This window comes from Gossypium arboreum, chromosome 2 (genome assembly GCF_025698485.1).
Source record: "Gossypium arboreum isolate Shixiya-1 chromosome 2, ASM2569848v2, whole genome shotgun sequence".
NCBI lineage: Eukaryota > Viridiplantae > Streptophyta > Magnoliopsida > Malvales > Malvaceae > Gossypium > Gossypium arboreum.
In genome coordinates, this window is record NC_069071.1 from 90,024,328 (window position 1) to 90,036,080 (window position 11,753).

The 11,753-nt window shown below is 36.1% G+C and overlaps 1 non-coding gene across 1 annotated transcript; it reads left to right on the plus strand.

The window, feature by feature from the left end:
* Positions 1–5,490: 5,490 nt before the first annotated feature.
* Positions 5,491–5,597, plus strand: LOC128289916 (small nucleolar RNA R71). Its single transcript, XR_008279557.1, has one exon. It is a non-coding gene; the product is annotated as a small nucleolar RNA R71 (small nucleolar RNA).
* Positions 5,598–11,753: the final 6,156 nt, after the last annotated feature.

The following is an 11,753-nucleotide window of genomic DNA, read 5'->3' on the forward strand; positions in this document are numbered from 1 at the left end:
TTATCTCATCCCGTGTTTTGGGGAAATCATGCCCTGCTCCCACACTACGCATCGCACTGGCCGTGTCTCTTCCCTAACAGCCACGGCCTTAGGCACGCCCGTGTGCCTGGCCGTGTGGGCTGAAAAAATTTGCAATTCAAAGATAAAGTTAGTGATTTAAAGTGTTAAAAGTTAAAAATAAAGAAATCAAAATATGTTAGTGCTCGGGTTGCCTCTTGAGAAGCGCTTATTTATAGTCTAAGCTTGACTTACCTCTCTGTTGAATGATCATGGTGGTTCAAGGAGTTTATACTCCTCGTTTCGGCTATCAATCTGAAAATAAGGTTTTAAACGGGTGTTTTTTACCTTAAAAGTGCCAAACTTGGGATGACTCACCTCCACTGTACCGAATAGGAAAATGCTGAGTACCGTAAGAAGGATTTCTTCATTCGATGTGGTAGTGATAATGTGGGGATATGCAGCATCTAACAACACTTTATCTCCAATTTGAAGTTGATTTGGAGAGGTATCAAGCTCGTTCTGGCGTAATTTCAGTTTATCGCGTGTTTTTGGTTTATGTGTTCGCCATTCATCTAGCTCCTCTATTTGCAGCCTTCGTTCCTCATGGACTTCTTTGTTCTCTACATGATAGTAGTGCACTGTCTCTGTTGTCTTGGTTCGAGGAAGTTCCTGCAAGGATGATTGAATATTAGTTTTATCATCAACAGGTTTTATAGTATTATCTTGAGTCTTAGGGGTTTTGACTGAGTCGCGTGCTTGGAGTGTTACTGCGTCGTCACCTGCACGAAGTGTTAGCTCTCCTGTACCTACATTAATAATGGTTTTGGCAGTTGCTCAAAAGGGTCGTCCTAAAATTAAAGGTACCTCATTATCCTCATCCATGTCTAAGACGACAAAGTCTACTAGGTAAATAAATTTATCAATTTTAACGAGAACATCTTTAATAATACCCTTAGGAAATATAACTGTTTTGTCAGCCAATTGAATGCTCATCCTAGTCTATCTGGGTTTACTAAGACCTGGTCGTTTAAACATTTCATAAGGCATAACATTTATACTTGCCCCTAAATCAGCTAAAGCATTATTCACAGATAAACTACCAATTAAGCAAGGAATTGTAAAACTCCCTGGATCTTTCAATTTTTTAAGTAGCTTATTCTTTAGAATAGTTGAGCAGACTGCATTGAGTTCCACATACGATGTAGCGTCTAACTTTCGCTTATTGGTCAGAAGTTCTTTTAAGAATTTTGCTGAGTTGGGCATCTGCGAAAGAACTTCAATAAAGGGTAAGTTAATATGTAATTTCTTTAAGAGTTTGATGAACTTACCGTATTGTTCTTCTGTTCTGTCTTTCTTCATCATATTAGGATATGGCACACGAGGTTTATAATTCGTACTTACCTATTTAGGATCATCATTGCTTACCTCTTCTCGGCCTTTGTTAATTGCATTGTCTTGTTGTGATTCTGGATCATCTAGCTTTTCATTATCCAGCACAGCGATAGCATGAAGTTGTTCCCTAGGATTGGTCTCTGTAATGCTAGGTAAAGTACCTTGTAGGTGTTCAGAGATCAGTTTTGCAAGTTGCCCTATTTGAGTTTCGAGACCTTGAATCAATGCTTGCTGGTTCTTAAGTGCTGTCTCGGTATTTTGGAATTACGTTTCTGACATCAAGATAAATTTTTATGACATCTCTTCAAGGTTTAATTTCCTTTCCTGTCGGTAGGATGGTTGCTGAAATCCTTGGGGAGATGGTGCCCTTTGATTTCCTTGGTTTCCTTGGCCTACCCATGAAAAATTTGGATGATTCCTCCAACCTGCATTGTAAGTGTTACTATAAGGATTATTTTGAGTTCAAGGATTATTACCCATATAATTGATTTGCTCATTTTCCATGTTATGTCTGTAGGGTGGCTAGTCAAAGTTTGACATGCCTCCTAGATTTGAGTCGCACTACATCACTTTGTGTATGTGACAGCCCTAAAGTGACCCTAATCGGAAAGCGATTTCGGGACCGCTAAACCGAGTCACCAAATTATTTGAATATAATGATTATTGTCTAAAATATGTCAATATGAATGCGTGAAAGTTTTAAGCTTCGATTTAGTCAATTGCATGTGAATTTAGCTAATAGGACTTATGTGTGACACTTTTGAAATGTGATAGGTCGATCTATAAGGATCTATTAGTGCATGAAATCAAAAGGGTGGACTTGCATGTCAATTTCCCCCTTAAGAAGTAGTGGTCGGCCATGACATTAAGGATAGACAAAATGTTATGGGCAAAACATGTCATAAACATGTTATGTTAGTGATTTATGTTAGGAAAAATAAAATAAGGAGTATGGGCAATAAAATAATAATGGGAAGGTAAATGATGACAAAAAACATGTGTGTGGTTGCCCCCCCCATTGCCGTGAATTGAAAAAAAAAGAAGTTCTCATGTTGTTCTTGGCCGAATGGGAGAAAGAGAAGAAGGGGGAAGAGCTTTGAGAAAATCGGCTATGGTGGGTTGCTAGACTAAGGTATGTTTGATGTTGTCCATGAGATTCATGCATGTTTTAGTTGTTAGTTTGAGTTCTACCTAGCCCATGGTTTAAATCTTTGCTATGAGATGGAGATGATATTCGGCCATGGGTGTTGTCTTCTTGGTTGATGTTTGATGTTGTGGTGATGAGGCATGAAGATGAGTCAAGTTTCGGCTAAGGTGGATTTGTGCTGATGTCATTTGCATGCTAAGTGTGAAGCTTTGTAATGATACATGTGATGGTGATTGATGACTCTTGGATTTTCTTTTTGGCATTTTTGAGTTAGACATTAAGTTTCTTGTGTAACCCATGACCAAAATTGAATGGTATGGTGTCTTGATGCATTCGGCCATGGTAGAAAGTAGATGTGAAATGGTAGTAAGGTGAAGTGCAAAATGTTAGTATTTGATTACTAGTGTATATATGCGTATTAACCGAGTTTTGAACTTGAAATAAGATGATATATAATCAATACAAGTAACCATACTTGTAGGAAGTATTAAGCATATAATCGGCCTCAACAATAGACATGCATATTCGACCATAGGAAGAAGATTAGTGTTGCATGTATTCGGTTAGAGGCAAGCATATTGATGCATTTATCTTGGCTTAGACAATCGGCTAAAAGGAAGTGTGGGTTAATAAGTGAGTTGATTCATGATTTCATATGTATGTGACTTTAATGTCTAATGTATATATATATGGGCTAAGTACCTTGAGTTCCCCTTTTTGATGCTCAAATGATTAAATCAATTTATTTGTTAAATTAAGCTCAAGAGCAAAAGGGGAACTAAATCCGATAAAGGGAAGGAAAAAGTGGTCGAATAGCCATCGAAATCGTTCGACAACATCCGAGGTAAGTTTTCGAGCAATGAGACTTAGTTTATGATTTGATTAAGTCATGATGTATGAGCATAACAAATATACGGTGATATGATGATTCTACTTGAATTATATGATGAGTTAATTAGTCTATACGTATGACGGGTAGCTGTATGTGCATAGAGATTGTGTCATAAAGCAAACTAAACCATGCTGTTTGTATGTGGCTAGTGAGCCGAAAATGGGAGTGCTTAATACGTGACTTGTGTTTGAACTCTAATTATGAAAATGAGATATAAATGTGTCATGATTTATTGATATGTGCATGAATATTCGGATGATAACCGGGCTAAGTCCCGAAGGCATTTGCGCTAGTGACTAGTTAGGGCTAAGTCCCAAGGCATTTGTGCGAGTTATTACATCCTGCTAAGTCCGAAGGCATTTGTGCGAAGCTACTATATTCGGGCTAAGTCCCGAAGGCATTGGTGCGAGTAGCTATATCCGGTTAAATCCCGAAGGTACTTGGCTTGGGAATGAGCGACCTTGCTGTAATAGTTTCAATTAATATTCTCGTAAAATCCCAGCAATGAGGTATGTCTCGTATATGCATTGAATTAGTTGATCCCTTACAATTAGTATTCGCTCAGTCGATAAATGAGCTACCGGCCTTTTGGCTAAGTTGATCTTTTGTGTATGATTATAAGGGTTGGTAATGTGAAGTAAGTATGATATTGAGAATTTGTGCATATGAAATTATCCGTTTAGCCGTATGAATGCTACACTTTAGTTGTGTCTAATTTCATGGCTCAAAACTTACTAAGCATTAAATGCTTACTCCGTTTCTTTGAATCTCTGTTTTATGGATTTTGGTTCGTCAGCTATCGGACTCGGGATTATTGAAGTCGAAGTCGCCCACACTATCAAACACTTTTGGTTGAACTTTGAAATGGCATGTATAGGACTACCCTTTTTGTTGTTGGTCATGGACCCTTTGGTTTTGTATAAATTTGGATAGCCATGCGAGAATGGCTTATATACACTTTGAGCTTAGTATTATAATCGACTTGTATGATGTTCATTAAGAGGTATGGAAATGTTTGGGAACGATTAGCCATTGGAATGGTTAATCATGATCATATTTTGTGCTATATATGCTAATGGGCTAGTTGAATCATGGAAACTATGTAATAGGTAAAGTCTACCTTAAAAATAGATGCTGATAGCAGCAGTGATGTGAATGTGAAAAATCACTAAAAATAGTAGGAATGGAATTAAATAGTGAATAAATTATGTAATATAACCTTGATAAATCTATTTTCATAGGAAAGTAACGAAATGATCATATGAGTAGTATATTATGAGATATTTAAGTTTTCGCGAAACAGGGCCAGAACGGTTTCTGGATTTCTTGTTTTGACTTTGGAAATTCATTATATATTAACCAGAGATAATTAGAAGTCATACCATATATTTACAGATTCCTTTTCAAGTCTAGTTTCTACAGAAATAAACAGTATCAGTAGTGAAGCCCTGTACAGGGAGATATCCAAGTCGTAATGCGCAAATGTCAGTGTAGTCGAACCCTAAAACAGGGGAGACTTTAACTAATAAACTGTACTAATTGGCTTGACCAAAAATTCTAGAAAAAAATTTTTAGATGGAAATATGAGTCTAGTTTCAGGAAAAATTTACGGAACTGATTTTCGAGTTTTGGAACTCGAGATATGATTTTTAAGGTGACAGTGATGCAGTTAGCCAGCTCATCTGGAAATTTAAAATGGACTGTGCAAATAAGTGATTTAAGTCTGCAAACCCCTCGTGTCCAACTCCGGCAACGGTCTCGGGTACGGGGTGTTACAGTGTACCTGCGTAGAACCGTATAAATCATCAATATTTTTATTTAAGCGTTCTACCTGATTAGTAAGCATGGTAACTGCATCAATATTGAAAACACCGAGGGCTTTTGTTGGTTTGTCCTTATGACTTGCCACTGATAGTTATTCAGGGACATCTCTTCGATAAACTCGTAGGCCTCCTTAGGTGTTTTATTGTTGATCGTTCCACCGGCTGCTGCATCAATCATTTACCTTGTTGAGGGATTCAAACCGTTGTGAAAGGTTTGAACTTGTAGCCATAGAGGTAACCCATGGTGAAGACACCTTCTCAATAAGTCCTTGTATCTCTCCCACGCATCGTAAAGTGTTTCTAAATCCATCTACACAAAAGAAGAAATATCATTCCTCAACTTTACTGTTTTAGCCGGCGAAAAATATTTAAGTAAAAATTTTTCGGTCATTTGTTACCAAGTAGTAATTGACCCTCGTGGTAACGAGTTCAACCACTGTTTAGCTTTGTTTTTCAATGAAAAGGGAAATAACCGAAGGCGAATGGCATCATCAGAAATGCCATTAATTTTGAAAGTGTCGTAAAACTCTAGAAAATTTGCCAAGTGAGTGTTGGGATCCTCATCCTACAAACCATCAAACTGAACAAACTGCTGTATCATCTGAATTGTGTTAGGTTTCAGTTCGAAATTATTTGCAGCAATACCATGTCTAACTATACTTGACTCAATCCTGTCAAAGAAGGTTTAGCATAGTCATACATAGTACGAGGAGCAGGATTCTAATTTGCCACAATTGCAGGAGGTAGCTGATTGCCTTGGTTTTCAGCCATCTCTTCGGTTAGGGGTTGAGTATCGTCTTCTTGCTTGTTCTCTATGTATTTTCTAGTCATAACTATGAAAACCTGCCAAGAGAAGGAAAAATTAAATTAATAAATAATAATAAAATTAAATTAAATTGCAAGAAAAATAAATGCCTAAAGTAATAAAAATTGAGCGTTCGTAATATTTTAGTTTCCCGGCAACGGCGCCAAAAACTTGATCGCGTGATTCGTAACAAGTAATAAATATTTATAATGAAGATCAAACCTAGACTAACTATTATCACGACGAAAAGGCAAGTGCACCTATCGAACAATAGTATAGTAATGGCAAGACCGGGATATCGTACCCAAGGGAACCAAAAGTACTAGTAATGACTGTCATTTTATTATCTAGCATAAGAATAATGGGGTTTTGTTTTAATTAACTAATTACCTAAACTAGGAACGCACAGAGAAAAGAATTGGAGAATTGCTTTTAGGAAAAATAGATTGACTTAAGACAATACCTAAGGAAAAATCCACCTAGACTTTACTTGTTATTCTGGCTCTGAATCGGACAATTTATTCATTCAACTTGTTCCGTAGAGATCCCTAAGTTATGTTATTATCCCTATTCAAGACTAATAATGTCTAATACCTAGATTGAATAACCGAGACTTTTCTCTAATTAACACTCTAGGGTTGCATTAACTCGATCTATGGATCCCCTTATTAGGTTTCACCCTAATCCGGCAAAATCTTGTCACCCTATTTCTAGGCGCGCAAACAACTCCGCTTAATTATGGAAAAAGTACTCTTAGACAGGGTCTATTCCTCCTCTGAATAAGAGCATGCCTTAAATCAGTATCTTGGGATATCAAAACAAGAATTAAGAACACATAATTAAGAACAAGTTAAATAGTTATCATACGATTCGGAAAATAATAACAACATTCATCTTAGATTTCATTCCCCTTAGGTATTTAGGGGATTTAGTTCATAACTAAATAAGAAAACATCTGAGAAGAATAAAGAATACAAAACATAAAGAAAACCCAAAACTCTTGAAGGGAAATTGAGGAGAGATCTTCAATCATGATGATGAATCCGGCTTCTGAGATGGATCAATCGGCTTTCTTGGTGTAATTCCTTACCCCCTCTTCTCCATCTCCCCCTTTCTCCTCTTCTAGGGTGTATTTATAGGCATTGGAATGCCTAGAAGCCCTCAAAAGTGGCCTTTTCTGAATTGGACTTAACTTGGGATCGGCAGGGACACGCCCGTGTGCGATTACTTCAGGCCGTGTCTGAGCCTGTTAGAATGGCACGGGAGTGTACTATGCCCGTGTGAGTCATGCTCCAATTCTGCCCGATTGACACGGTCGTATGGTCTGCCCGTGTGAGGAGGTCCAGGCTGTGTTGATTTCGTACTTTGGTCCATTTTCTCTGTTTTTGGCCCATTTCTCGTTCCTTTCGCTCTCCTATGCTCTCCTAAGTATAAAACATGAAATTAAAGCATTAGAAGCATCGAATTCAACAATTCTAATGAGAAATCATCCATAAAATGCATTAAACATGGGTTAAAAATGTGTATAATTTACATTTTATCACTAGAATTCCAAGTAATCCAACAATCAGAGAGACCTGGAATTCCATGAATCTGATGAGTAGAAATTCATTAAATACTGGTATGATTTACAGATCTCGTCAAACATCTAACAATAAGATACATCACATTTTCCCCTTCTCGCTACGGAAATAATTCTGATATGGCCTCGAGAATAATCCTTTCTCATTTCCATCCTAATATCAACCCTGGCAGAAATAACTCTGGTAGATCCTGATGCTCGGTTTTAACCCCATTAACAACTCAAAATTTTCTGTGGCATCGAATGATCTAAACTATCACATTACCTTATTGTCTTGAAACACATCACAATTCATACAACAGTACATTACTGAAAATCAAGAAGTCTTTACTCATTGTAGACTAGTCTAGTTCAAGTACTTCGGTTGGCAATATTCTCATCTGCCCGAACTTTGCTAGTATGTAATAAACTTTTCAGCTTTCACAAGACGAAAACTTCATCATTCGTAGTAGCTTTAACTCATATCAAAATTTTTCTAAGAGATATACACTTCTCGTTCAAATTATTTTCCTTTTATCCGTAAAGAAATGAAATTCTATTATCAGACATGAGAAAAATGATCCTAACATAATTGTCACATGAAATCTTTCAAATAAATAATTCACACCGATTGAACACTCGATTCGATCTTAATCACCAGTGAATGACATCTCAAGTAATATTTTCTTTTAGTTATAAAACAATTCATCATGCAATCCTTTACTATTCATTCATTACGCTAATCAAAACCATCTCAATTTCATTAGCTCAAGTAACCAAAATATCTTAATTGAAGACATTAACTATGATTGACTTACTTGAGAGAAGTAATCCACCATACCGATTGAAACTCGCATTTTTATCACCTATGCCTTTACTGATGTCAAATCCTTACACGAAAATTAGAAAAATCCCAATACTAAAATCACCACATTACTAAGATCAAATCAGAAGTATGGTCATACTTGACATGATTATTACAAGCTGAATAATGCACTTCAAACATGAGTCATAATTGACAATTTATGGAACAAAGATAACAAAAAAACTGAGTAAAGAAATTCAAGATAGAGAAACCCAAAATAAAGAAATCTAGAATAAAGAAACCCAAGATACGATACTATGTCGAAAGATCGAAAACCAAACTCATAGGAAAATACGGAAGATCTCAATAATTCCTTAGACAAAAGAAGTCTAGAAGAAAACATCATTTAATCCCACTGGAATCAAATGCAATAAGAACAATGTATCTCCTTATATATATATCAAATGGAGCATCAAGTAGAAGAAACAAAATCATAGTATCATACATATTCTCTCATCAATTCTTATCAGACAAAATGTAATAGAATGCCCGAGGGAATAGAGCACTAAAATTTATAAACCAGTCAGCCTACCAATGTTTTCATTTAGCATCAGGATTAGAAAACATCCCTATATAACAAGAAGTTCTTCAGAAAATCAACAACCATAGAGATATTTCTGAGAACGGATAAACACATAGAACATCTTTGAAGAGACTGTTAAAATTTGTCCAGCCGTAACTGTCACACTCAGATATTACACATTTCAAATATCATTCCTCCAACTAGTTCTGACTTTACTTACCAACTTATTCTCAACCTCTAATCATGTTTATGATTATTCTATCACTGAACTCTTTGGTTTCTCAACCGGAAACTTATTCAGTACAAATCTCATGAAATTCCATTATAAACATCACTTCGGTAAGGGGGAGTGCTTGTAGAGCCTCTGACTCGACTGTCTTATACATATGCATATAACACTATTTCATCATCATAGTACCATTTTCACAAACATATAATTCACTTCAAGCAGATTATTATTCACACCTGTATAACACGAATCTTCCAATTATCTTATTTAAACTAGTGCACTTATGCATGCATTCTATGTTTTCTGGATAACTTTGCTTATCTATTCATTTAATCAAACAAATCATACTCATGACATCGTATCAAGGCCAAACAAACATGAATATTTGTATCACAATCACAACTTTCATTTCGTGCATCATCATATACATATCACTACAATCATCTAATTCAGTCCAAACAATTTAATTTAAATAAGTTCATTTTATTACAATCCTTTATCTCACAAAAAAAATCCTTAACATTCAACGTTCGATCGGAACAATGACACTTTTATTTATTTATTCACATCAGGATATCATGCACCTTTATTCATACGTCTACGAATTTATATTTATCCCATTCATCTTATCAAGTAGGCCAAGTGCACTACATCATATGAGCATCAAACAAGCATGGGTATTCATCACCACATGAACTTTCAGCTCACGTATTATCACGTACTGTGACAGCCTTAAAAAGACCCTAGTCGGAATGTGGTTTCGGGACCACAAAACCGAGGCATAAAAATAATTTAATATTTATTTTATTGCCTATAATATGTGTTAACTCATGTGCGACATTTTTGATGTTTTGATTTAGAGATATAAATGTGAATTTCACTAGAAATGACCTAGTAGAAAACTTTGGAAGTATGATGGGGAATGTGTAATGACTAATTAAAGCATGCATGCAAAACAATGGCCTTGCATGTCAAATATCCCTCTTTTATAAGAGGTGGCGGCCATGACAATGAGGATGGGCAAAACATGTCATAGACATGTTTTGTTGGTGCATTAGGAGAAAAGAAATAAACAAATAAGCATGGGTAATAAAGAATGAAAAAAAATGTGTGTGAGTGAACCCCTATTGCCGTGTATTGAAGAAAAGAAAAGAAAAAAATTGATCATCCTTTCATTCTCTCTTGACCGAAAATCCTAAGGAAGAAGAGGAATTTTTGCTTCATGTTTGGTTTGGAAGAGGATTAGGAAGGGTTTGGCTATACTTGCATCAAGATTAAGGTATGTTTGAGGTTGTGCCATGAGATTCATGCATGTTTTAGTTACTAGCTTGATGTTCTTATTAGCCCATGGTTCAAATCTTTGTTATATCATGGGGATGGTATTTGGCCAAGGTGGATTTTGTGTTAATGCCATTGCATGTTAAATATGAAGCTTGTTAATGGTATATGTGATGGGGATTGATGGCTCTTGGACTTTCTTTTTAGTATTTTTGAGTAAGACATTAAGTTCTTTGCTTAATCATGACCAAAATTATGGTGTTGTGATGTATTCGGTCATGGTATATCCATAAGTATGATTCATCCATGTTGCATGGTAGGTAAGATTTGAGCTTTGGATATGTGTTTATATTTGGATATAAACAACTTGAGATTCGCCCTTGCACCTACATGAATATGTGTTTGCACATGATGAATTGGTATGACATATATACTATTTCAAGGTGTATATTTGCTTGTGATGATGTTTGGTTATGTAGTAAATGAGAGATGTGTATTGAGCTACAATATGTAATCGTTAGTTAGTAAAATGTATGCTGTTTTTTTGTGTGGTATTAAGTGTAAAATTGGCCTCAACATAGACATGCATATTCGCCAAATGAAGTAGATTGGTGTGCATGTATTCGGTTAGAGGCAACCGTATTGAAGCCTTATCTTGGCTTAGATAATTGACTAAATGGGTAATAAGTGAGGATGGTTGCGAATATACAAACATACATATGCATGTGTAATTGAATTATGAATGTTTAGCAAGATGGTTAAACTAGTTGATTTATTGATTAAGCTCAAGGAGTTAAAGAAGGAGAATCAACCAAGGGAAAGATGAAGGTCATCGAGTAGCCGACTTGGACTGTTTTACCCAACACAAGGTAAGTCACTAAGCATATATTTTGTATTGATTTGAATAGACATAATGTCTATGTAATTATGCCGAAAGGAATGATGAATTTATATACATGTGTGTATGTGGTGATGGAAGTATTGAATGGAAGGAAAAGAGGTGAGATGTATTGAGTTGTTGATTTCGGCACTAAGTGTGCGGGTATAAACATTTGTGATCATGAGAATGGCACTAAGTGTGCGAGTTTGATCATATAGCACTAAGTGTGCGAGTTGATTATATAGCACTGAGTGTGCGGACTCACTATCTGCTTTTGAATCACTATTGACACTGAGTGTGCGACATTATTGAGTTGACCACGGACAGCGGGTTGGGTAAGTACCTTGAGTTCATGGCT